This window comes from Melopsittacus undulatus, chromosome 1, assembly GCF_012275295.1.
Source record: "Melopsittacus undulatus isolate bMelUnd1 chromosome 1, bMelUnd1.mat.Z, whole genome shotgun sequence".
NCBI lineage: Eukaryota > Metazoa > Chordata > Aves > Psittaciformes > Psittaculidae > Melopsittacus > Melopsittacus undulatus.
The window spans coordinates 150,461,397-150,487,266 of record NC_047527.1 but is presented as its reverse complement, the minus strand read 5'-3'; the positions used below and the strand labels follow the sequence as shown (position 1 = coordinate 150,487,266).

General features: G+C 44.5%; 1 protein-coding gene across 1 annotated transcript in view; it reads left to right on the top strand.

Annotated features, from left to right (window-relative positions):
- Positions 1–3,159: 3,159 nt before the first annotated feature.
- CPNE4 (copine 4) overlaps positions 3,160–25,870 on the top strand; it is a 206,018-nt gene continuing 183,307 nt past the window's right edge. Inside the window, exon 1 of the mRNA XM_034062179.1 lies at positions 3,160–3,252. The gene's annotated coding sequence lies outside the window, so the exon portion shown is untranslated. The remainder of the gene's footprint in view (positions 3,253–25,870) is intronic.

Sequence of the window (25,870 nt, the reverse complement as noted above, 5' to 3'; positions counted from 1 at the left end):
TAAGTTCATCCAGTTCCAATGCCCTGCCATGGGGAGGGACACCTCACACTAGACCATGCTGCTCAAGCTTCTGTCCAACCTGGCCTTAAATACTGCCAGGGATGGAGCATTTATCACTTCTGGGGAGCCTGTGCCAGCACCTCAGCACCCTCACAGGGAAGAACTTCTGCCTTAGATCTAACCTGAACTTCCCCTGTTTCAGTTTGAACCCATCACCCCTTGTCCTGTCACTACAGCCCCTGATGAAGAGTCCCCCTCCAGCATCCTTGTAGCGCCTTCAGATATTGGAATGCTGCTATGAGGAAACATCCCACATTCTGGTGCAGAGAGGCTCTGTGCTGCTAGCAGGAAGCAGACCCAGTGTGCTGTCATAGCTCCCAGCCATGACACTGCATGTAGAGTCTAGGAACCGAGCATCTTTGCCCAGCAGTTATCCTGGGACAGCACAACCTACCTTTGCACTGATGTAAAGGTGCAAAGGTTTTCCATGGAGGCTTCACCAATACATTTCAAGTGCAGTATGGTTCTGCTGTTATTGAGCTAAAGGAATTATGAGGTCCAAGGCAAACTAAGGAAAAGCTTGGCTTTCTGGAGAATTTGGTTAGTTCTGTGGTTAGGCTGTTATGCACTGAGTGCATGAGGAAAAAGAAGTCACAGCTTTACTTTTACAGAAATAGTAATAGAGAAGAGGTAAGCAGAAGAGACATGGGGAATCATACTGTTTACGGCAGTAAATTATATTTAGATGAGTTTTGTGCAGATTTCACTGTGCTATAAAAGTAAAGGAAGTTTATTTCTGTGGATGCATAAATAAAATGACTTTTTAGTTTTAATGCAGTGAACAAATTGCTGATGAACGATGCTTTTTGCATAATATACTCTGTAAAATGCTGGGTTTTATTTGCACTTTATCACAGGGTGAAAAAACACCAGGTTGACAGTGTGTTTTTCTACCACGTGCAGTGGTATGGTGCTGAAGCCTTTAATTAGAGAGTCAGGGCTTTCTGGCAGAAGACTGCAGCTACACCCAAGTAATAGTTATTATTTTTGCTTTGGAACACTTGTGATGAGTGTTCCTGGCCTGGGCTAGCAAATGTGTTTGATTGCCTACTCTCTGTTTCACACCTCGCAGTGCTCAGGAGCTGTAGTCCAGGATCTGCAAGCTCAGCAAATACCTGGCATCAAATTCACAGCCCCAGACTGATCTCTTTGTGTTGTGGTCCTTTCCTTTCCTGGCAGGTTTGTATCACTGGAGATGCCTTCTTTTCAAAGCTGTTTTGGGTATGTAGCTTTATGCCTATCTGGGGGAGGAGGGGATGCCAATGCAGCATCTCTCTTGCAGTGGATATGCTCCAGGAGCTCTATCATTGTCAGATCGTCGTGCCTAAGAGAGGACGATGTATTTGTTTTCATTGGATTCTTGTGAGGTAGGGTGGGAAAATCAGATCATACAGATGAGGAGCTATGGCACAATGATGCTGTATTCCACAAACACTTGGGCACATGCCTAACTGACAAGTGCAGATCCATTCTCTGCGTAATCTGAGGATTTCTGGGAAGCCAGCCAGACTTTCCCTAAGAATACGCATCAGCACTGCCATAGCCATTGATCCACAGCCATTCGGTGGATCAAGAATGGAGTGGCTGACATGGGTGGGAAAAGGCAAAACAGTGGATCCTAATATCCTAAGTCCTTGTGCTGTATTCTAAAGACTCCTTCCTGCTCAGTTAGGGCCATCCTATCCCTGTGAGGACATCTAGAGAGGCTCTGCAGGCTCAGCAATGCCTGCATGCCAGGAGGAGCAGTGGCCCATCAGCAGCCATCTGAGCCATCAGGCAGCTCTTGCAGGCCAGTACTGCTGCTTCCCTACCTTGCTTGTTGGCATGGGGATGTTGCATCCTGAAGTTAACCAAATGCTTCACTTCAGACTGCAGGCTCACTGAAATGCTGGTTGGGCTTAGTTATCCCTGTGCTCGTGGCATGCAGAGTTTCTACCCTGGTGACCAGGTTATCTGACGTGGCCACAGAGAAGAGTTTGGTGCTCCTGGCTGGAAGGGCAGAAATCATAGAATCAGAATGAACCAGGCTGGAAAAGCCCTTTAAGCTCATCCAGCCCAACCATTCCCAGCACTGCCAAGGCCACCACTAACCCATGGCACTGAGGCCTCGTCTCCAGCTGTGTGAACACTTGCAGGGACGGTGCCTGCAGCCCTGCCCTGGGCAGCCTGTTCCAATGCCTGAGCACCCTCTGGGCAAGGAATTGTTCCTCAGCTCCATCTAAACCTGCCCTGGGGCAGCTTGAGACCGTTTCCTCTTGTCCTGTGCCTTGTTCCTTATCCTAGAATCATAGGATAATTTGGGTTGGAAAGGACCTTCAGATCATCCAGCTCCAACCCCTGCCACGGGCAGGGACACCTCACACCAGACCAGGTTGCTTCAAGTCCCTGTGTCCAACCTGGCCTTGAACACTGCCAGGGATGGGGCAGCCACAGCTTCTCTGGGCACCCTGTGCCAGCGCCTCAGCACCCTCACAGGGAAGAGCTTCTGCCTTAGATCTAACCTGAACTTCCCCTGTTTCACTTTGAACCCATCACCCCTTGTCCTATCACTGCAGTCCCTGATGAAGAGCCCCTCTCCAGCATCCTTGTAGCCCCTTCAGACACTGGAAGCTGCTCTGAGGTCTCCACGCAGCTTCTCTTCTCCAGGCTGAACAGCCCCAATGTTCTCAGCCTGTCTCCATACAGGAGGTGCTGCAGCCCCTGAGCATCCTCGTGGCCTCCTCTGGACTTGCTCCAACAGTTCCATGTCCTTCTTATACTGAGGACACCAGAGCTGCACTCAGTTCTCGGGAGCAGAGCCCGACCCCCCCTCACTACCCTCTCCCGTCAGGCAGCTGCAGAGCGATAAGCTCCCTCTGACCCTCCATTTCCCCACCTCAGCCCCCCCCTCACCGGGCAGGACCCGTACCGCCCCCTTGCGGCCGCGGAGGGCATTGAACGCAGGGCCGGTCCCATCGCGCCCCACCCGGCCGAGGGCAGCAGTGCCCCCCGCAGCCCCCAGGGGGCGCTGCCGCGGGGAGCGGGGCGGGGGAGCGGCCGCCATCCGCCTCCTCCCCTCGTCCCCTCCCTCAGCGGTGGAGCCGCCGGGCTCCTGCGCTCCCCTTCACATGGGGCTCGCCCAGCCGAGGGCTCCGCGTTCCGGTGCTGCCGCCGAGCGCTGAGGGGGACGGGGGAGGCTCCCTCCGCCGGCAGGTAGGGACGGGCACTGCACCTGAGGGGAACTTGGGAGCGGCCGGGACGGGGTTTGCGGCTTTGGGCTTGTGGAGAACGGGGTTCACCGGGGGGAGCGGCACAACTTGGGGCAGAGGCCGAGCGGGGAGGCCGGTGTTGTAGTTACACTTGGGGAGCCGCGGAGCCCCCTCAGCCCGTACCTCACAAGGGTCGCAGCCGGTAGCAGGGTTGTTGTTAAGGAGTTCTTTGGTGTCGGTTCAAGTTGCGGTTGGTTCTGTAGCAGCTGCCGGAGCGCTGATGAGGTGAGTTTCTGCGGCTGGGAGGTTAAAAGCAGGACACATTCTTTCTGCCGTTAAAGCGGAGGTAACAGACTTGCTGAGTTCAGCTGATGTGCGGCTCCTGTAGCTCGAAATAAATCCTTTCATTAAAAGGGAGAAAACCGGATCCCGTTCTTGCAGGTTTGATTGTTTAGAGCTTGTGGAAGCCAGCAGGGAGTTGTGCCTGATGAAGACCTGTAAATTGTCCTGAGGTTCGTTACACAACTGGCTGTGGATGTGCAGTACGGGCTCAGTTAGGTAACTTTGCATCTGGGTCTTGTTTCTGCCTATCCAGCTGAAGTACTTCCAAGTCGCATTAGTTGCGGTGCTCCACTTGGAGTCAGCTCCTTCCCCTTTCCACGTCCAAGGGACTGTTTTACCTGCAGGTTTACGAGTAAACCTGATGGTTAAACAGAGAAATAGGTGATGCCCGTTAGAGTGATTCAAATCTAGGTATGCTCCGTGTGTTTTGATGGCAGCAAAGTCATCTGCTTTTACCCTGAACCTGTTTTGTGCTTTATTGCTTGTGTTGCAGCTGAGCCTCTCAACCCATAGCCAGGAACCAGGGACCCAGCTGTAAGAGATACACAGGCATGCATGTAGCCGTAGTGCCTCTGCTGAAGAGCAGTGCTGTCTGGTGTGATTGTTCAGAAATGTGACAGAAAACAGAGCGTTGCTCCCAGAAAAGGTTGCAGTTTTCACACAGGAGCTGACTATTCAGTTCTTGCTGTTCTGTCTTTCCTGTGCTCCTAAAATACCTGACAGTAGGCAGATCAGGGATTGTAGCCGGTTGTTTGTGGAGCTTTGCTTGTTGTAACTGCAAATGTTGCTGTCAGATTGCTTTTTTGGAAGGTGAGAAAGTAAGTTAAATGGAAACTTTCTTGTACTTTAAATAACAGCAATATAGGAACAGACTTGGGGGGTGTAGAACAAACAAAATGCAATACTTTCTTTGTGCTGCAACTACTTTCAGATGAGAAAACTCCTTTGGGATGGCATTTATGAAGCTTGTTCTTGGGTCCTTGGAATTTCAGGTTCTGAATGATCTGTCTCTTTGAAGACAGAAAAGACACTGTATTGTGGTCTTTGGAGTTCCAATGCATGTTACTGGAAAGCTTGACATAGCCTTAGGTTAATCCTGACTGGGGCAGGTGTATTTGCCATGTTTGGGGCACTTGGATTTGGTTATAGAAGAAGAGGTGGTGTTTCTGAAGCAGTACATACCAGCATAACTCTGTCAGCTTTGCTATATCAGTACTGGTGTTCCCAGTCTGAGACCATGGTCCAGTATGAATATGTACGTTCAGTGACTGTTAGATGTGTTGGTGCTGCTAACCTCATGGCTAGGTTGGAGTCTTGGATACCTAATATCCTTAAGGACAAGCCTATGCAAGAGCTCAGGTGTGTGCTGAACAGCTTTCCTGGGCTAGGGTGACAGAAAACAGATTGTATATCACTGAAGTTAAAAGCATTCAGGGAAAACTGTTAATAACATTCCAAAAGAGATTCGTATGGGCATGTGGAAAGCATTATCTGTTTGTGGGGTTCAGTAGCCAGCATGTAGCTGGGCTGTCATGTCTAACTTCTGATCACTGGGGAGAGGTATTTCTCAAATAGGGTGCTTAAATCTAGTTGAAAATACTGAAGTGATGCGACTTACAGTGAACTAATTCTACATGCAACATCGGATGTTTGTACCTTGGACAGGAAAACTAGCTTCTTAGCAGTATGCCCAAGCTTGGAGCTCGCCATACACAGAGAAGCTAATGGAGTATGTGTTGTGGTGTTCTGTGTTCAGTGCCGGTTTGCATTTAGATGTCAGCTATCACTGATATACTGCAGCTGCTGATCTGTCTTCAGAGTTCATAGAATTGGGACAGGAAAGCACCACAGATGTAGAGACTTAAGTGCCTTGCTGAGTTGCTTAGGAAGTCTGAGAGAGCAAGAAGTTGAAGCCAGATTGAAAAAGGTCTAGACTGCCAGTTCTACTGCCAGTTCTACTTGGATTATCTACCTTGTTTGCTGTGGACTGTTTTAAGTGTGCTGTAAAATTAAGATGTTTCCAGGTATTGCATCCAATAGTTGGCTGACAATGCTCAAAGTTTACAAAGTGGTTTTCTGTTACATGGCTTTCTATGCCTTTGCATGCACATGGTATTTGGTAGGCATTGTTATTATGCTGTTGTAGCTTCCCTTTTCCTAGGTTTGCTATTGTAATGTTTTAAAATCATCTAGTAGACTGTATGCAAAACCAGCCCTCTGATAACAGAATGCTAGGGTGGGGAATTTGAAAGTGAGCTAGCCAGCAGTCAGCATTATGTTCCCAATGCAACCATTAGTCAGCAGCACTTCACAGATATATCCAAGCTAGAATTTAGTATCATCTGCTATAGCATACATCATCAGAAAGGTGATTTTAAGCAAGCAGGAAGCTCTAACTTGAGGGCAGAGAATACATGGGTACAAAAAGCTGTGCCGAGGTTGCTGTACAAATAGTAACTTTGGGGTTTAAGCGTTTGTGACTTTAAGCTATTTTTTGCACTTAAAACCTGCAGCATGCAATCTTTAGGAGTGGCTAAATAGTATTAGTTTCTTACACTGTGCTTGAAAGCAAAACCTCAGCTGCTTTGAGGAGCTCTGCTTTTCCCTGCACTTGGAACTGAAGTGTCCTTTGCTGGTTCAGTTGCAGATGCTAACTCTTGGCAGTGCTAAGCATTTATTCTGTGAAAACTCATGTCTGCGTAGCTGCAGACCCTCATGTTGTGTCCCACTGATCAGCCAAATGTGGTTCCTGTGTGCTTACTGCAAATCAACAGAACGAAGTTGTGTTCATTGGCTTCTGCTTGCCTTTTTGTGCTGCAAATACTACACAGCTGTGAAGTTGCCTTCCAGCTCTGATTTAGGAACTTACTCTTCTTCAAGGTGGTGTGCATGTTGTTAAAGAGCCCTGATTCTCAAAGGTAGGCTTGAGAGTGGCATTTGTGCCTCAGAAAAAGCTACACAGAGGTAAGGGAAGCGATGTGCATGCTGAAAAGTGAATGCATGCCCAAGTGTTTTGGTGAACAAGCTGGAGTGCTTTGCTGAATCACAGCTCTGAGCACGCAGAAATACTGTATCTACAAAGGTGGAGTACAGTGCTTGGAATTCAGTGCAGGTGTTTGGAGACCATCTGAACTGCAAAAATGAATTAGGAATGGGATTGTGTTAGGCAAGAATGGGAACCTAAGACTGCAAGTGGTTTAATTCAAGCTTTGCTGGGAAGTCTTATCTGGACTCTGGTACCCATCAAGTACTCTGTGAAAGCTGATGCAGTAAAAGACCAATTTCCCATTGACTTCCTTAAGAAGATGACTATCCAAAGGGTGCAGCCCAAGTAAACCGCGTTGGCAGCTCCACCAGCGCCCTGCAGAAAGTGCAGGATTTGCCTGATACTAACAGTTTTGTGGCATCCTGATTTGCTTTGTGATACTGGTTTGATAAGCAGGACTGGCAGCCCCGGTACCGGCCTTTGCACCGAGTTCATCCACCCAAGACCCCCTTCCCCTTACCGCCAGGGGGCGCCCAAGGACTGGCGGAGCGCGGCGGAGCTCCCACGTTTGGGCGCACCCCGCTCTCACCCCCCCCATTCTTCCCATGGGAATCCCGGCTGGGGTTCGGAGCGGAGATATAGAATCATAGCATAGTTAGGGTTGGAATCCCGATTTACCCGATCCCTTCCTCTGGTAAACTACATCCTCCTCTGCTCACAGTGAGGGGCTGCGTTACTCTGGTCCGAGCTCACTGAGAGTAGCGAGGTGAAGACCGAGGCAGTGCTCAAAGCGCGATGCAGCAGGTTCTCACCGCGGTGTAACGCCATCCAAGAGACACACTCCAGAACTGGGTTCAGGTGAATTGTGCTGCGCATCCCAGCAGCCTGGTGTTGCAAGCCCCTGAGCAGAGGGTATCCGAGCACCCCAGCTGGTTCCCCTGTGTTGGTGAGAGAGCTGCTGGATGGGGTGGTTGTGGGGCAAGGAGAATGCTGCTATTGCAGAAGTCCTTCCACAGCAAAGTCCTTTCATTGTGTGTCTCGTTACAGACAGAAGCTTGTCTGGCCAGGAGGAGTTTTCTCCCCTAATTTAAATCCTTGCCTCCCCACCAATGACATCTTCAACATGCCCAGCTGTGGCAGTGTTCAAGGTCAGGGTGGATGGGGCTTGGAGCAACCTGCTCTAGTGGAAGGTGTACCTGCCTGTGGGTTGGAACTGGATGAGCTTTAAGGTCTCTTCCAACACAAACCAGTCTGTTATTCTTACCACTAAGAATGAGCCCTCCTAAGCTGGAAATGAACTGGCTGACAGCTTTTTTGGTAGCCTGACAGAAGTAAGTACAAGAAGTGCCTCAGGATCCTTGGCCAGACCAACCTTATATGGCTAGAGTGGCAGTTTGTAGCTGTAGCTACCCATGTTGCATTGATTCCACATTTTCAATAGGCACATGCTTGACACGAGGGGAGTATCTATGACATTTAATTTGCTATTGAGTGTCATTGATGGATCAGCAGTCTGTAAGTGGCTGTTATAGAGGGTTGGGGTAGTACTGAATAAGATTCCCTTCAGTTGAGCAATGGACAAATGGGAAGCAGGAAAAGATTTCTTGGTGGCAAGGACATGGAGCTGCTCTGGCATGGCAGCTGTGCCGTTAATCCATGCTTTCCTAACCTACTGCCTGCTGTACTTTCCTCCAGTGAATGATGTACTGTAAACTGGCTGCTAAAAGTGACATGGGTTGTCAGTTGTCTGGCAGCAAGACAGATAGACGTTCTCTGTATGTTTGGAGTGGGCAAGACCCCCTTCTCACAGGTTGCAAAAGCCAGTCATTTGGCTCTGGGGTGCAGCTTGGATATGGGTGGTATTTGGGATTGATTTCCAACTCTTTTTGATTGCCTGCTTACCCAAGAGAGTTTTTTCTCTTGCATTATGTTGTCTACAGCTTTCAGGCAAGATAGTCTTTAGTAATGCTTGTTACCGTGGCTCAGCATAATGTCAAGGACTAGGACAGCTAATGTTAGTTGCTACCCATGAGGATTCTCTCAATAAGCAACTGGACATCCTGAGACATGGAGAATTGGCTTGCTGAATTAAATAATAGGTCATGAAATGTGTGCAGTAAGATAATATTTGTCCAGTCACATGAGGGCTGAAAGTGACTAGCACTTTAATGTCAATGCCAGTAAAATACTTGGAATTGTGGACAAATAACTAGCACACAGCTAACAGTATGCTCAGGAATGTAGGCAGCTGACTCTTGTTTGGGTTAATGCTCATTGCTGCTGCTGTTACCACTGCGTTAGAGTTGATGGAGTTATGCTTCATTTGTATACTTTGAATGGAAGTGTTGCCTTGGTATGTCATGTGTTAGTAACAGATAAAAGCAGATGCTTTCACTTGACTGTTAATTTATGGAGAAAGTTTTATGGGATCATTAAGATTCACTAAGAAAGATTAAAAATTACTTGAAGATCTTGCCAGATGTTTGGCCACATACACACATCTTTGCTCAGAAATGGGGAATAAAAAAAAACCCAAAACAAAAATTATTTATAGAATCACAGAATGGTTTAGGCTGGAAAGAAACTGAAGATCACCCAGTTCTGACCCCCTGCCACAGGCAGGGACAACTTCAACTAGAGCAGGTTACCCAAGGCTCTGTCCAACCTGGCCTTGAACACTGCCAGAGAAGGAGCAGTCACCACTTCTCTGGGCACCCTGTGCCAGCGCCTCAGCACCCTCACAGGGAACAGCTTCTGCCTTAGATCTAACCTGAACTTCCCCTGTTTCACTTTGAACCCATCACCCCTTGTCCTATCACTGCAGTCCCTGATGAAGAGCCCCTCTCCAGCATCCTTGTAGCCCCCTTCAGACACTGGAGGCTGCTCTGAGGTCTCCACGCAGCTTCTCTTCTCCAGGCTGAACAGCCCCAGTGTTCTCAGCCTGTCTCCATACAGGAGGTGCTTCAGCCCCTGAGCATCCTCGTGGCCTCCTCTGGACTTGCTCCAACAGCTCCATGTCCTTCTCATGCTGAGGACACCAGAGCTGCACACAGGGCTGCAAGTGGGGCCTCACGAGACCAGAACAGAGGGGCAGGATCACCTCCCTTGACCTGGTGCTCACACTGCTTTTGATGCAGCCCAGCACATGGGGGATTCTAGACTGTGAACCCGTTTGTATGTGTGGCATTTGTATGCGATTAGTGTATGGATGAAGGAGAGAAGAAGAGTAAGGAAAGGGGAAGTAGGTAATTGAACTAGCCTGCCTGTCAGTGTGGTTTAAGTAGGGTCCAGTTTCCTGTGAGGGATTGCAGGCAGCATCTAGAGCACCTGGGTATGTTCCTTTTGAACTCGCAGAAAGGCTTTCAGTCTTAAGCTCATGTTAATGGTCTGAGCTGAGGCTCAGCTCCACTTGTGGTAAAGAAATAAAAGGTTTGCTGTGCTGCATCTTGGTTTTTGGTTGCTGTGCAGATGTATAATAGACAATGTCAGCCCTCATGTTGGGACTGACAGTACATGCTGGAATTGGCCACTGACAAGCAAAGAGAGAGCAAGCAGAAACTTTAAGGCCCATATAATGTTCTCTGAATTGAAGACCTTTTGTATCTTTCTCTAGAGTAACTGCTGCTTTACTAACTGTAACTTTAATTTTGCTTCTTTTTGTGACATATGAAGCCATATGATAGAGATCCTAAATAAATATTTCTGTCAGTTTTGATTCAATATCTTAAATGCCCAGGTGCAACTTACAGGACAAATGACAGTATCAGTCTTTGCTTCTCATACCCATCCAAGTTTGGTCTTCCAGGAGAAAGAATTTTGCCATAGGGCTACATAGTCTGAAGTGGGGAAGCTGGTGAGATGTATTTGAAACTCACTTTCTCTTCACTAGCTCAGATATTTCTATCTCTGTCTCTTGAAGGGCTAGGAGACAAAGCAAGCTAAATGTTTGTTCTGTGCGTGTTGTAACTGCAGTTTGAAATGTCAGATGCAGCTTATAATTAGAAACAAGAGAACGGAAGCTTCATCTCTGAACATGGATTTGTAATGAATGGCTGATTCAGAGCAAAGTATACACAAAAAGGCATGAAGAATGTTTAAACAAATGTTTATAGGAGATATCCCTTAGTCCTGAATAAAGTAATGTCTCATTTCTGTAATTATAAGTGCCAAGAATGATATGAAAGTAACATACAAGAAAGTCCTTTTTTGTGTGGACTTTTATTAATGTTGTTTATATGTGGACTATGTGGACTAAAATTGATTACAAGGATAATTTTGTTGAAGTAGCCTGTAGGAGATTAATTCATGGATATCTTCCATGGACTGGTAAGGGAAATGATATTCTGGGTTTTGCATGCAAAGATAAAGTGTCTACTTTGTAGGGACTTATTATGAACTCACAGAGGGATGAAGTGTTTCCTGACGTTAAGGGGGAACCTCCTGTGTTTCAGTTTGTGTTCATCGCCTCTGGTCCTGTCACTGGGCACCACTGGAAAGACTGACTTCATCCTCTGTGCGCTCTCCTTTCAAGTGTTTTACACATTGATAAGATCCCCCCTTTGAGCCTTCTCTTCTCCAGGCTGAACAGGCTCAGCTCTCTCCAGTTCTTTGTCATCCTTGTGGCCCTTTCATTGATTCTCTCCGGTATGTCCAGTATGCCCAAAGGGGGATGAATGCTCCATCCCTGGCAGTGTTCAAGGCCAGGCTGGACAGAGCCTTGGGTGACATGGTCTAGTGGATGGTGTCACTGCCCATGGCAGGGAGTTGGAACTGAATGATCTTAAGCTCCTTTCCAACCCAAACCAGTCTGTGATTCTATGATCTCATGTCTAGTTGCAAATTCACTGTTCCTATGCGTCGTGGCTATAGCCTAAGTACTGTCACACAGCTTTCTTGCAAGCTGGCAACTTCCTTAGAAGTTTCATCCAAGGTTACTCAGTTCTGCTGTGTCAGAACTAGGCTTTGGATCACAGGCAGCTGAACCTTTAGGAGGAGGATTCACACAAAGCTGAGGTGTGAAATCAGTATGGGCTGCGGCTTGCCAGTTCCCTTAGGAGAACACACACTGAACGGTAGCTGTAAGGTTATTTGAGCTGCTTTCAAAGTAACTGGATGCCTGCAGGAGAAGCCTTGTAACTTCAGCCTTCTCTGTGCTAGGCTTTTACCCATCACTGTGGTTTGTATGTATGTCTGACACTAATGTGGTTTATAACTCACTCTTTACCTGGTCTTACACAGTGACAAGTGGTGCTGATAGGGCTTGCCTATGGTGAGGGGTTTTTTTTTGTGTCAGGGGAGGTTTAGGTTAAATATTGGGAAAAAATTCTTCACCAAAGGGGTTGTCAAGCTGGGAGGAGCTGCCCAGGGCTGTTATATGCTATATGATATCTAGGAATGAGTGGTAAAGTAGGTAAAAACAGAGTGAAGGTAAAAAATAAGAACAGGTTTTATAGAAGAGGAGAAGATACTTTTGCTATTTCCTGAGGGTTAGAAGGATCCAAGTTACAGGTGGGTTTTAATGACAAAGCACCCAGTAAACTCAGTGCAGAACGTACATTGCCTTCAGTGAGGCTGGAATGATTCTTGTCTTGAATGTCAGCAAAAACAAGTAAATCTAACTTTTTTGTTGTATTTCTAAGTTTAACAGACTTGGAGCTTCTGTTATCTGCAGTGGACAGTGAGGTCAAACACTGGAGAAACTTTCTGATTGGGACAGTAGTGTAACTGGAAAAGGTTTCTGCAGAAAGTGAGTTTTCAGTCATCTGGAAGTTTTAAGACCAGAGTCTCTACCATGAAGTTTTGAGATACAGTTAATAGAATCTTAGAATCACAGGATGGTTTGGGTTGGAAAGAACCTTAAGATCATCCAGTTCCAACCTCTTGCCATGGGCAGGGACACCTCGCACTAAACCATGTCACCCAAGGCTCTTGTCCAACCTGGCCTTGAACACTGCCGGGAATGAAGCAACTTCAGTTTTGGGAGCAGTTGTTTCAGCAATACCCTTTGTGATTGTATAGGTTTTCCAGAAAGTAGACTTTAAAAGATGTTTGATCCTTTCCACACAGGAGGCAAAGCTTTCTTAAATTCTTGATCTCTATGCAGCACATCAAGGAAGCCAGCATGTTTCTGACATAAAATCATGAGCGTTAACAAGTTGTGCAAATAGTGTAGTTTAGTTGGTTGGGGTTTTCTTTCCTTGAGCTAAGCTCTCTGACAGTGTGCAGCAGGTCATGGTTCTGATTTCTAAACTGGCTGTTTACCAGTGCTCTTTGATCTTTTTGCTGTTGCAGTTTTAGAAGCTTATTTTGACAACCAGAAGTGGCCGCTACAACTTGCTGTTGTGTGCAAGTACTGGGGTGACATCCTTGAAAAGTGCCATCCCATCTTTTGCTGCTAGACAAGACTAGACATCAAAATGCAAAGTTTGATGTGACTTTCCACTCCTTCTTATGAATAGGGACAGGGGCTGTGGTATCTTCATCTAGGAGATGACACTTAAAGCTTCAGACATTGTGGCATAAGCATTCATCAGGTGTTATCGAAGTGACTGGCACATCAGTCATCTCCTAACTACTTTGTCAGTAAAATGTAAGTAACTGGATTGTTGTATTTTACACCCTGGAGCGGTGGTGTGGGTGTTTTGTTTGGTGTGTTGTGTGGTCTGTTGTTCTGTTTTGGCTGTGGGTTTTTAGTTTTGTGATGCCGTCAGTTGGAGAGCAATTAAATTGCTTTTAAATTCAGCAGTTGTCTTTATAGGGCAATCCCTGCTAGCTTTGTTTTCGAAATCAAGTGAGTGCATGACAAGACTGTACCTTCCTGATATCCTCATTTGTACCAGAATGTGATGTAGAGGAAGGCTTTTCTTCCATCCATCTATGATCTTCCTGCTGCAGCAAACCATAAACGTGCAATGCTTCTTGCATTCAGTTGGGATTGTTCCTTACAGCAGTGTTTTTTCCTGGTGTTAATCTAATAGTGGGTTGAATTTGCTGTGTAAGTAGATGGACTTGCTTTGTTTTGAGCAGTGAGTCTCAAGAGGGTTGACTTTGTAAAATTAGCTATTCTAGTGTGTAATGGAGGTGGCTTTGGTTTGAACTAAGGTTTAGGCAGTTTAACAAAGTTAAACTGGTGTTCATAGAAAGTAGTTTAACAGTGAAGATGCTTGCTTCCTTCTTTAATCTTTAATTTCTACACCTTGCTACTTGTGATGTTAATGTATTAGTTTCCTGTCCTGCCCTACTAAGCTACATTTGGCCTTCTTTTACTGAAATAAATCTGGTCCTGACACTTCTTACATAAATACTACCTACATAGTATTAAGAAAATCTAAACCTTGTCTGTACTGAGTATAAGGTGAAGCATGACTTTTGTAAGTGATGATGATGCCAAGTGTATTCTGTAGGCATTTAGTATAATAACTGGCAAAAAGCAGATTTTTACATGACTTTATTTATTTACATGACTTCTTAGATATAATGCTTTTCACTATGAGCACAGCTACTGTATAACTCTCTTTAGTGAGTACCCAGAGTCAAATTATTTATACTTATGTCTTAGTGGCATTTTATTGTGGAAGCAATTATGTTTAACAGCCCATTTGGCAGGTGAATAATTCTTCCATGCTGTTGTAGCCATTTCCCAGTGACCATCCATGACTTGTCAGATAGTAATTTTTCCAGAGGGTGCCGTTTTATACCTGTGACCAGAGGCTAAATTGTAGTTCAACAAAAAAGCAAAGAGAGAGCATTGAGGCTCTGATCAATTTGAAACAGCCCATTTCTCCTGCAGTTCAGGAAGATGAGGGGAGATAGATGCAGCAAGGTATTTGCAATGTGGCTTCACTGACAAAGCAAGAGCTGCACTCAGTGTTCACCAGTCACCACTGTGGAGGTTGCCAGCAGGATGCATGAGATCTGCAGAAGTGTCAGTGCTCAGTGGTTTCTGAAAGATAGAAGCAAAGGGGACAGCAGCTGTATTATTTTTCATGCAGCTGCTGCCAAGAAGCTTCAGTTGAACATCATCTCTTTATTGCTTGTGGTTTCTTTGGCTTGGGGATGATGTAAGTTAGACCGCAAATGCAGTTTTGCTAAACTGATTCTGATGTGACCTATCCCTGCCTCTGACAGCAAAGAACTTTTGTAGTGTGGATTTTGTGCCTTTTTGGTTTGTTTTTTAACTGAGTATGGATACTGTAAGCAGATGGAAACCACCTACTGGAATTGCAGATGGAAAATAAGGTAGCCGTTCATGCCACTCGTGTTGGAGGAAAAATCAGTATGCAGCCAAGAGCTTTGAGTAAGTGAAAGATGCTGTTAAACATTCTTAATAGCCATTGGAATATAGAATCACAGAACGTGTTAGGAGGAAAACACAGGAGCTGACCTCTGCCCAAAACATCTGCATTACTGTATATATTAACAGCATTATATATATTACAGCATTAGCTGTCAGTATCAAAAATCCCGTGTGCCTTGTAAAGAGCTAGGTAGTTACATTTGGTTTGGTTGGTTCAGAATCCGCCATGGAGGATGGGTTGCCAGGATTCCTGCTGCAATGTGACCCATGAGCTACAGAAGCTTTGGAGCAGAGGGCTGAAAGCTGTTGGTAGGAGTGGAGGTGAATGGAACTACTGAGGTCCTTGTAGGAAGTCCTCAATTGTCTCTTAATACCTACTTACCTATACATTTGGGCTTATATAGATGGTAAATGTATAGATGAAATGGGACCCTTGTGGCTGCTCCCACAATGAAATCCCTTGTGTCATCAGGGTGTGATTCCTGTTGCATGATCTCTGGGGTTTCTCTTTAAGTGTCCTTGGCCAGTGTTTTGAAGTTGTCTCAATCAGAATGCTGGGGTGAGGCTTTTACAGCTGGGAAGGTTGGCCATACCTGTTTTAAATAGCTTGTTAGATCATATTTGATGCTTGCAAGCATCCAAATATGTTTCCAGAGATGCAGACCTTAAACAGAAAAGGTTAAATAAGCTTTGAGCATGAGTATGATTTAGCATTCTCCATCTGTCACTTGGCCTTGTCTTTGTGCTGCACTAGTCACCATCCAGGTATTAAGGGTACACAGAGGAAGGCTGTGGGGTCTAAGGACATGTCTTTTCTAATTAGTAAAGTAGAGATGATCAGAACATTTCCTTGTTGCAAGGATGCTCCAAAATCAAGCCCCGTGAACAAGGAAATAGACTAAGATACTAAGTATTCCATACATGTGGAATGCTTTGAGAATGGAAAGTGGGACAGGAAACAGTATTTTCCAGTATGTCTTTTTCCTCTGGGATTTCAGGCATAGTTCAGGGATTTGATAGTTGCTTTGTGACTTACCTGCTTTTCCTAACTATTCTAGAATAAAATGGCTGTTGGTATAACTTGTGAGCCATAAGGTCTATTGGTTTCTAGCTATTACTTTGAACAATAGATACCTAACTTGGTGGAAAAATACAGCATTTGCAGGGCCCTTTATTAGGTCCTTTATTTGGGACTTACTTTTTCTTCATAAGCATCAAAGAGAACTGAGCTAGGTAGAAAATGGGGAAAGCAAACAAACCCAACTATAGTGTGCCACAGGTTAACATTAGACATTGTACTCTCAGCTTGATTTCTTATTAGAAGTGGAAATTAAAATGAAAGCTATGAGCAGTGTCTTAAAATGAAGTGTAAACTTCTGGAAAATGAGGATTTTTTTTGTGTTCTGTTTAAACAAATGATTTATAAGGATTTTCAACTGTGTATTGGGGATTTTTGTGTTGTATTCTGATATAAAAGTGATTGGGTTTTAGCATTAATTTAATATCTAGCTCTTGCTTCTACTGAAATCTTACTGCTAGTGCATTTGAAAATAGAATTTAAGGGGTTTATGGCTCTTTTTAACCGTATCATTAAGGGTGAAACAGTTCATAAACCAACCAACCAAACTTCAGATTTTTATAATAACTCTTATTTATCTAATTCTGGAGTTTTTCATCCATTGACCTGGATGGAAGCAGATTTGCATCTGGTTTTCACATGTCAGGAAACATTTGTCTTTGCTTGCAGGGTTGGGTGAATGAAGCATTTTATTTGTTTGAGTGGCTGCTGAACCAAGTAACCACAAATGCTCATTTGGTTTGTTCTGATACAAATTTTCATCTAGCTTGTTTTTCAGTTTGAAAGGTGCAGTGCCTCTGGCTTCAGCTTGGTTTCATGTTGTATGGGAGTGCATCACTTGCATGGGCATGCTGTCTGTGCGCCAGACCAAGGCAGCATCAGTAAACTGAATTAATAGCACTCACTCATGTTTGGAAGGAGAGAGGAAAGCCTTGGAATCCTCTTGGTTAGAGGAAGTACTTGAACCTCATTCTTGCCTGGGGTAATATCCTTTAGACAATAGCCAGGGCTGGCAACAACCCTTCCCTGTAGATTGTAATTTGATTTTTAGTTGAGAGCTTTGATTTAGTCCATTCACTTTAGCAGAGTGGAAATCAAGAACAATTTGAGAGACTGAAACTCTGGGAGAGCTGGGTTATTGTTTCTAGTAACTATTTTTGGTACCTCTCCCCCCATCCAATCCCACTTGATTGGAAACTTCACACAGTATTGCTGTTGCACCCAATATCACTAGCTGTCAGGGTAAGCAGTGGCTCTTGGCTTATTCTGCTCTTGTTTCTGAAGAGAGGGGCTGATGTATCTGGGGAAAGCAATGCAGGGTGCTCTGCCTTCACTCCCTGCCACAGTGTCTCTTTTATGTGAGGTGTGTGTATCTAGGAGCAGGTTTTGACCCCCTGGGAAGGAAGAAGCAATGTGAAAGGCTGAAGCAGGAAGAAAAGGAAGATTAAAAACCACCTTTGAAGTCGCACTTTGAACCAGTGTATGAATTCTTACACATGCAGTGTGAAGGAATCGCAAACATTGTTGTGTGCTCTCCCAGTTACTGTGTAAAGAGGGGAAGTAGTGCTGCTCCAACTCTTGTGACTGGGATCTGAGGGACAGCAGAGCTACGTGAGCTGTCTGCAGCCACACCAGGGATCTGTGGCAGAGAGGCACCAGAAGAAAGATGTTTGGACTCCCAGTCTAGAACACAGCTAAATGCATTTCCCCTAAAAAATAGGCACTTGTGCAACATTTTGTGTCTCCTGGAGAGAGTTTGATCCCAAAATTCTGATTAATTTCTGGTTAGACAACTGAAGTGACAGGTGGAAGTAGTTGCTTGTGATCTCTCAGTAGCACAGGAATGCTTTTTGGACTGTGCAGAAGCACTTGTAGAGAAATTAGTGTTTATGAAGAGATTTAGAGCTATTTCTCTTCCATGAGCTATTTGCTTCTTCAGCTGAGCTAACATCTATTAAACATTCATTCTAAGTAAAATACCCTCAAGAGTCAATTTAGGTAAACTGCAGTACCTCTTTCTAGACTAAAAACTGCTTTGCATAATGCACGTAGAAAAATCCATTAAATTACTCCCTTCCTCTCAGCCTTTATTATATGTTGAGATTAATTTTATGGGTTTTGTGAGGAAGTAGGGACGGAGGGAAGAAAGCTCCTTTGTCAGCTCCATGAAGGGACAGTCAGAGGTTTTATAAGTTGAGGGGTTTTAATCATGTCTTCAATTTTCTTAGGTTGAATATGTTATCATGACTGCAAACTTTCACGCTCCCATTGTCATTACCAATAGGCTAATAAGCTTTAGAGCTTTGGCATTTTCCAGTGTGGCAACCTGCAATGTGTGGAAGAAGGCTGAAGACAGTGACTTGAGTCATGTACACAGGTAGCTTGTCCTTTATTTCAAACACTGTATAGCATGTTTTAAAACCATGCACTTGCAGAGGTGGATGGTGTTTGAGAATTAGCATCACCTCTGGTTACTGTTTCTGTGGTCTCCAAGCCTTGCCCTGAAGCCGTTGGCACTGTCTTACAAGTCAGCTTTACTCTGCATTTGGGTGTTACCAGGTGTTTAAAACCCTGAAACTCAAGACTTAGCTGTTGTAGGGGTAGGTCATTAAGTGGCACAAAGAACTGGTGCACATCTGAAGTGGAGAGATATCATTAAGGGTCAGGACCAGAACCCACCGAATTCAGGGAATGTTTTTCCCTTGGTCTCTATTTTATTTTTGATGAGATTATGCAGTTTTACCCAGGTTGTATATCCCTGTGCATGTCCTAACATTTTGTTATGAGGATGTTTTAAAGCAACAAAGCCAAAAATACCATTTTAGGTTGGTTTTTTTTGGATCTTACGGTCATCCAGTTCCAGCCCCCTGCCATGGGCAGGGACACCTCACACTAGACCATGTTGCCTAAGGCTCTGTCCAGCCTGGCCCTGAACACTGCCAGGGATGGGGCATTCACCACTGCTTTGGGCAGCCTGTTTCAGTATGCTAGTCCTGTTCTAGTCTGCTTCAGACTAATGTATGAGACCAGTTTAACCTGCTTTGCATGTGGGAGCAGGTTTGAGATAGCACACTGACTTTGCTGGAAGGAGATTGGAGAGTATGTTCTACAAGCCATAGGGAAGGGACAGTGACAGGTAGCACAACTGCAGACGACTTCTTTGTAAAGCCTATGATTCATTGCCACAACAATACAGGTTAAAGATGTTAAAGCATGTAAAAGTGCGCAAGGAGGTTCAAACTATACCAGCAAGTTTGGTTTGGTGTGTACCTGGTAAGACCATTGTAGAGGACTTCTTACATTTTGGTGTCCAAGTAAAGTCTTTTGAGTGTAGGTAAAGGCACAGTGTTGCTTCCTCCACCTTATCTAGCTCTACTTGAAAAATCTCTGCTTGATAAGAATCCACCCTTATCAGGTGATGCAGCAGCAGCTTGCTCAACTCTGAGTCCAGCTGAACAAGTTTAAACCTGTTTTCAAGTAGGCAGTCCCCTTACAAAAGTACACTTTTAAAGCAGCAGCAATCTGGAAGTTTGGTGGATTTTTTTTCTTTTTCCCAAAAATAGTTGCTTAAAATTCCTAATTTTCATATTTTCATGTTTGTATACATGAATGATATTATTTAAAGCTGATAGACAGCAAGAAGTAGCAGATCTCTTGACAAACCAAGCTCGGATTATGTTGAATAAGAAAAGGAAATGCAGAACTGATGTTGTAACCAGGTACGTACAGCTGAGCATACTGAATAAAGCAGTCTTGCAGGAAGGTGTTTAATAAAGAGAGTATTTAACCTTTGGATGTACTTAGTATGGATGCAGTGAATTCACTGTTATTATAAGTCTTACTCATAATACCTGTCTTTGAAAAAGTTTGTCCTGTCAGTGATAAATCAGAGGCTTGCTTTCAAACATAGGCAAAACATTATTTATTCACTTTTTGATGCAGAGTATCAAGTTGCTTGTTCACAGTGTTCTTTTCTGCCCTTCAGATAAGAATCTGATTGCAGAATGAGGCCTCGAGTTGCTGTCTTTGTCAGGGGTTGGATAGCCTATTTATGTTGCATTCTACATGTGTTGTACTGCACTCACCTGGCTGCATCATGCCTGGGACTTGGTGTAATTAGTATGCCCACTGGTTTTCCACAGTGGCAAATGAAGTTAGGGAAGGAAAAGCTTGGTGTGTTGCACTGCTCAGGTGTTAGGTGAGGGTTGATCTGAGGGGTTAGAAGCAGTGATAGAGAAACCAGAAACAGACTTGTACAGTGATTCATTTTCTCATCTCTGGCAGCCATAGAAACAGATCCCAGAGCCTGTATTTCTAGTTACACTCTGATGCTGTGTCTACAGTGTATTGGATAATAAAATGTGAAAACAGGTCTTCCCTAAAGACTACTAGTTTGTGAAGTAATGAGATTTGTGAATATACCTAAATATATGTATGCATGTGTATTTCCTCCCTGTTGTCTTGACAGAATTGTTTCTGCAACTGTCTTCTCAACATCTTGGGCTTTGCTGATGGCAGTAGAGTCAAGTGAGCCTACCTCAGAGTCAGCATTTTGTTTATGGGATTGTGCCACAAAAGGCTATGGGGAAGATAGAGCTGCCGAAGAAATCTCTATATATGTTTCCATCAAAGGTTTACAAAGCATCACAGAAACAAATGTGTTTAAGTCAGGTCTCTTTGAGGGTGTGCTGGGGGGTGCAGGGGCACTGACTACTTGTTCACTGTGTTATATGTGTCAATAGTGTCTCATTTTAGACTTGCCCTGACCTGAATCTGTCATCTGTGTGAAAAGGCTGTTTTAAAGAGCATGGAGTCCAAAGAATGCTTTTTCCAGCCTCTCCTGTGCATCATTTAGTTCTTTATATTAATAGATTCAAGTAAAATACAAACAGTATGCAGACTGCAGTAGCTGAGTAAATGTTACGGCTGGTGGGTGTTCTACAAAGAAAAAGCAGTTTTAGGAAGGGCTGTTTTCTTCTTTGTGATATTATAAGTTGCCAGTCTCAGTGGGTATTGTAGCCCTGTCAGATGCTGCTCATGAATCAGAAAAGGAGATGGGATTGTTGTTGGAAGGGCTAATTCTGAAAGACTCAGTACATGCAAGATAAATTTTGAATGACAAGGTAGAGCTCTGCATCAGGTCACTGGTGCTTGTATGGAGGCTCATCAGTGTTGTGCACTGGAGTGACTTTGCTTGGTGCAGGAGCTCCTTGTGGCCTCTGTAAGAGACTGCAGAGGGTTGCTTGTAGGTTACTTGTCAGCAGGCAGCTCAGCTGGCCCTGATGCTTTGCTCTGAGGGATGTGAAGCACTGTGATGGTGGTATGGCACTGGCACAGGTTGCCCAGAGGAGTGGTAAATGCCCCATTCCTGACAGCGTTCAAGGCCAGGTTGGACAGAGCCTTGGGGAGATGGTTTAGTGTGAGGTGTCCCTGCCCATGGCAGGGGGTTGGAAATGGGTGATCTTAAGGTCCTTTCCAACCCAAACCAGTCTGTGACTCTATGATGTGTGCTGTGGCTGGTGGCATCCAGTGAGGCTGCTGCTAGCATGTAAAGAACCTGCACTCAGTAATCCTTGAATGAAACAAAGTGGCTCACCTCAGGATGGCATTGAAGTGTAGGGATCTGCTATGTATTTAAAAACATGAACTAAGCAGGTAAAAAAAACACAAACCAACTCACCCAAACCTGAAAAATGCTCCTGTTTCCTCTGAATTCTTTCCATCTCCCTTCCTCCCTGGTCTTGTTTTGGCCTATGCTCCAGAAAGTCTGCAATGCCCCTTGTTTGGCAAAAGGGATGGGTGCAAAAGACCAGTGGGTGACAGCCCTCGTTGGCTCTGTCAGGTTGGCACATGAGTGTCTATTTTATGTCAAACACCATCTTCTCGGCTCTGCAGTAGTTGAGTGGCATGCTCTGAATGCTTCTAGTGCTAGTATCGCATCTCTTCTCATTCAAAGCACATCTAGATAATAATCAGAATCTTATGTGGCTGGTACAGTAACTGTTGTTACTAATGCACTGCTCATAATACTACTAAATTGCATTGCCCCTACATTAACAATGAAGAGAATTGCTTCTAATTCACACACTAAAGGATTGTCAGTGTGGCCTTGCTTGCATTGACCTTTGTTGGCACTGGCAGTGCATTGCTTGCTTTGCAGTCCTCTTATCAGGGCATCTTGGATAGAAGCTGGAAATGTGGAGCATTTGAAAATGGCAATCTGGAAATATTAGTGTGAATACTTCAAAGTGGTAGAGTGGAGGGAAATTCCCAGAAAAGTCCTTGGTTTTACCCTATTTCCCTCTACAAGAGGACGCTGATATAGCTCTGAAGTGCTGCTATGGTGGGTATCTCAACAGGAACTGTCCTTTTAACAGAGAGCAAGCATATGATTATCATCTTTTCTATTCAACCTATGTGGACGCTTTCTCAGTTCACATTCAGCTAACTCACTCATGCAAGTCCTTGTGATTAGTTATTGCCCTTATTGAATGTCATTTTGAAATGAAAAGGCTGAAAAGCTCCAATACAGGACCTTTGCTGGGCCTTTTTATTGAGCAGCCCAGCCCTTTCAATCGAGTTACTGAATAGCTCTGTTCCATGAGGCATGGCTTGGTCTTCTGACTCTCAAGGAGCTTGGTTGCAGGGAGAGATGAATGTTAAACCTATTCTAATGTAATAATTTATGTTCAGAAAAGGTAAAATTGCTGTTTAAATAAATAACAAGAAACCAATTTTTAAAGGAATTACTAAGTTTACAAATATGCTTTGTCGATTTTTCATAGTAAATTCAAGTATTAAGGTAATGCAGTTTTCAAGGTTTTGATTTATATGGCAAATTTTACAGTTCTGCTTTTACTCTGTAGAGCAGGGCAAAGAGCTGTGCAAAAGTCATCCTGGGAAGTTTATTTGCTGTGGTTGTCTGAAACTGCACTCTCAGCCCAATAAACCCTGCTATATAGGGGATGTGCACCCTTTTGGGGACAAGGGGACCATGTTGTCTGCTTGGTGCTGAGAAAACGGGGGGAAAAAGCCTTGCTGAAACTCCTCAATGAGATATAGAATATCTTGGGAAGTTGCACTGGGAATTTAAATGGGACTTTGCCAAGTCTTGTTCCACTGACCTATCATTCTGAGTAACCTTAGCTGATCAAAGCTAATGTGAAGAGAAAAGCTAACAGCAAGCATCTGTGGCACTGGCTACTTGAATCCTGTGTTGGCATTGGTGGGTATCAGTGGGAAGCTGGGCACCAAAATGAATGTGAAGCTGTCCTTAACTCTTTGTTTAGTGTTGTATTTCATTTTAAAAAGACAGAGAAATAGCAGTTACCTGAAGCTAATGACATCAAAGTTCTATACTGAGGTGTGCATTGTCACACCTCATGCTGTAAGCATAACAGGAGGTATGTTCTAAGTATAGGAGTGAAATAGCTTGACTATAATTGTATTCTCTCTTGTATAATGTGGAGGAAGAATGTCAGCAATTGCAAACATGTAGCTTGGTTCTATGGGTTTCTTAGAATGGCTTCACCTTTGAAGACTAGATCATTTTAGGGGCCTGTACTGGTGCTGGTATGCTGGAAGGTTTAAAATAGTCTAGAACTTCCAGAAGTCTCAGATCAGAATGGGCATATGGAATTAATCATGCCAGGAGATTAGGATGAGTAACTGAATACAAAAATCTGTTTAGGAACCTCTAATGAAAGAGCATACAAAACATGGAGGAGCTCTAATGTGCTATGGAGACTTCAGTCTTAGCTCACTGACATTGGTACATCAATCTGTTAAAGTAGCTTTTTTAGAAGAATTTAATGAATAAGTGCTTCTATATTAAGACTTCTATCTATGCCTGCCTAACCCCTAGATCTTGCCATTTCCCCATAGTTAAGTATAAGCAGCACACATCACATCCCTCTCTAGAATGCCTTAAATAGAGCTGACAGAACTGATCGTCCTGCTGCCCACTGTGTGGCAAGGGCTTTTTCATGTTTTCTCAGTTTTCATGTGACTCTAAGGTCTGGCAAGATAGAGCTGGCAGAACAGAAAGGATGTAGGCTGCTCAAGGTTAATTCTGTCCTCATTTCCTGAAGGTGCTTTTATCTGGAGAATGTTTGGGTTTTGCTTGTTTTCCAGCAGCCTTTCTTGAATGCAAATGCCTGGATAACCATACTGGTAATTCTAGTTTAGTTGTTTAACCTAGGACTGTAATTCAGCCTTGTGTGCTTTAAAAACTCTCACAGCTGGGCCTGGAGCACAGGTGTGATGAGGAATACTTGAGGCATCTGGGGGGTTCAGTCTGGAGAAGGGGGGACCTGATGGCTCCCTACTAGTGCCTGACAGGAGGATGGAGTGAGGTGGGGTCGGTCTCTGCTCCCAAGGAACAAGGCACAGGACAAGAGGAAACGGCCTCAAGCTGCCCCAGGGCAGGTTTAGATGGAGCTGAGGAACAATTCCTTGCCCAGAGGGTGCTCAGGCATTGGAACAGGCTGCCCAGGGCAGGGCTGCAGGCACCGTCCCTGCAAGTGTTCACACAGCTGGAGACGAGGCCTCAGTGCCATGGGTTAGTGGTGGCCTTGGCAGGGCTGGGAATGGTTGGACTGGATGAGCTTAAAGGGCTTTTCCAACCTGATTGATTCTATGAATCTGTAGTGCACCAGCACATGTGGCTGAATAATTGATCTGAGCAGTGAACAGGAAACCTCAGCAAATGGTGTCACACAGTGTGAAGACATAAATATATGTGCTATACAGACTTAGTGTAGGATCCTCATCATCCTGTAGGTGACAACCAGTACAAATGGCTTTACCCCAGAGCAGTGTGTAAGCATACACCTCTTCTTTCTAGTGTTTTTAAAGGAATATTTTCACTGTATGGTGGAAGCACTTTTTTTCAGTACTGTTGTCTTCATGTGACTTTGTTGTAAAGGGCTGAGTACTCCAGTTATTTTTATTAGCAGGTCTAATATGTTAAGTATTTTCCAGGTCAGTATTAGTTTAAATGTAAAGGTGGTTATGGGTGACAGCCTATGCTTTATACAGAATCACAGGCTGGTTCGGCTTGGAAAGGACCTTAGGATCATCCATGGGCAGGGACACCTTCCACTAGACCAGGTTGCTCCAACCCCCCTCCAACCTGGCCTTGAACACTGCCAGGGATGGAGCAAATTCACCACTTCTTTGGGCAACCTGAAGTACATATATTCATATATAGGTTTATGTAATTCACTTATTACGATCCTATTACCCTCTTTGGTGGGTGCCAGACACTTACAGCAAATTCAAACACCAGAAAAAGAATGGATAAACTTTCTATATTATACTCAAGTTTTTAATGAAGGCCATTGGGAGTACTGCACAATGCTAGGAAGCCTGTTTTGTAGAGCAGCTAGGTAAGAAGTATTCTCACTGTGAAAGGAGCTATTGATCTTTCTGTAACTTACCCCTTTCTTGAAGGCTGTTTCTCTGAAGATACTGAATTCCTTTCTGAAGGACACTTTTGAGGATCATGACAATTCTTGGATTGGTTTGGGGGTTTATTTAGGTATAAATACAAATGCATTTATATTGTCATCTGCATAAGAGGATTTTAATTTCCTGTGGCAAAAACTCAAGCCATTGCGGATGTAAGTCTGGTTAGAGCCAGTTGGAAATGATAACACTGCCAAATGTTGCCTGAACAAAGCAACTGGGTGAAAATGGGCAAGATTGGTTTGAAAGTACCAGCTTCCAATGCATGTTTTTAACGGCAGATTTGGAAGACAGGCATGTCACCAGCCAGAGACTGCTTCACCTGCAAAATGCTTCTGCAATGTTAAACTTAGGCTTTTAGACTTGTAAAACAGTGCCTCTTTTGGGTTTGAGCAGCTGATCTCCGGGGGTCCCTTGCAATCTGAAGCTACTCCGACTCTCCTTTATCTAGC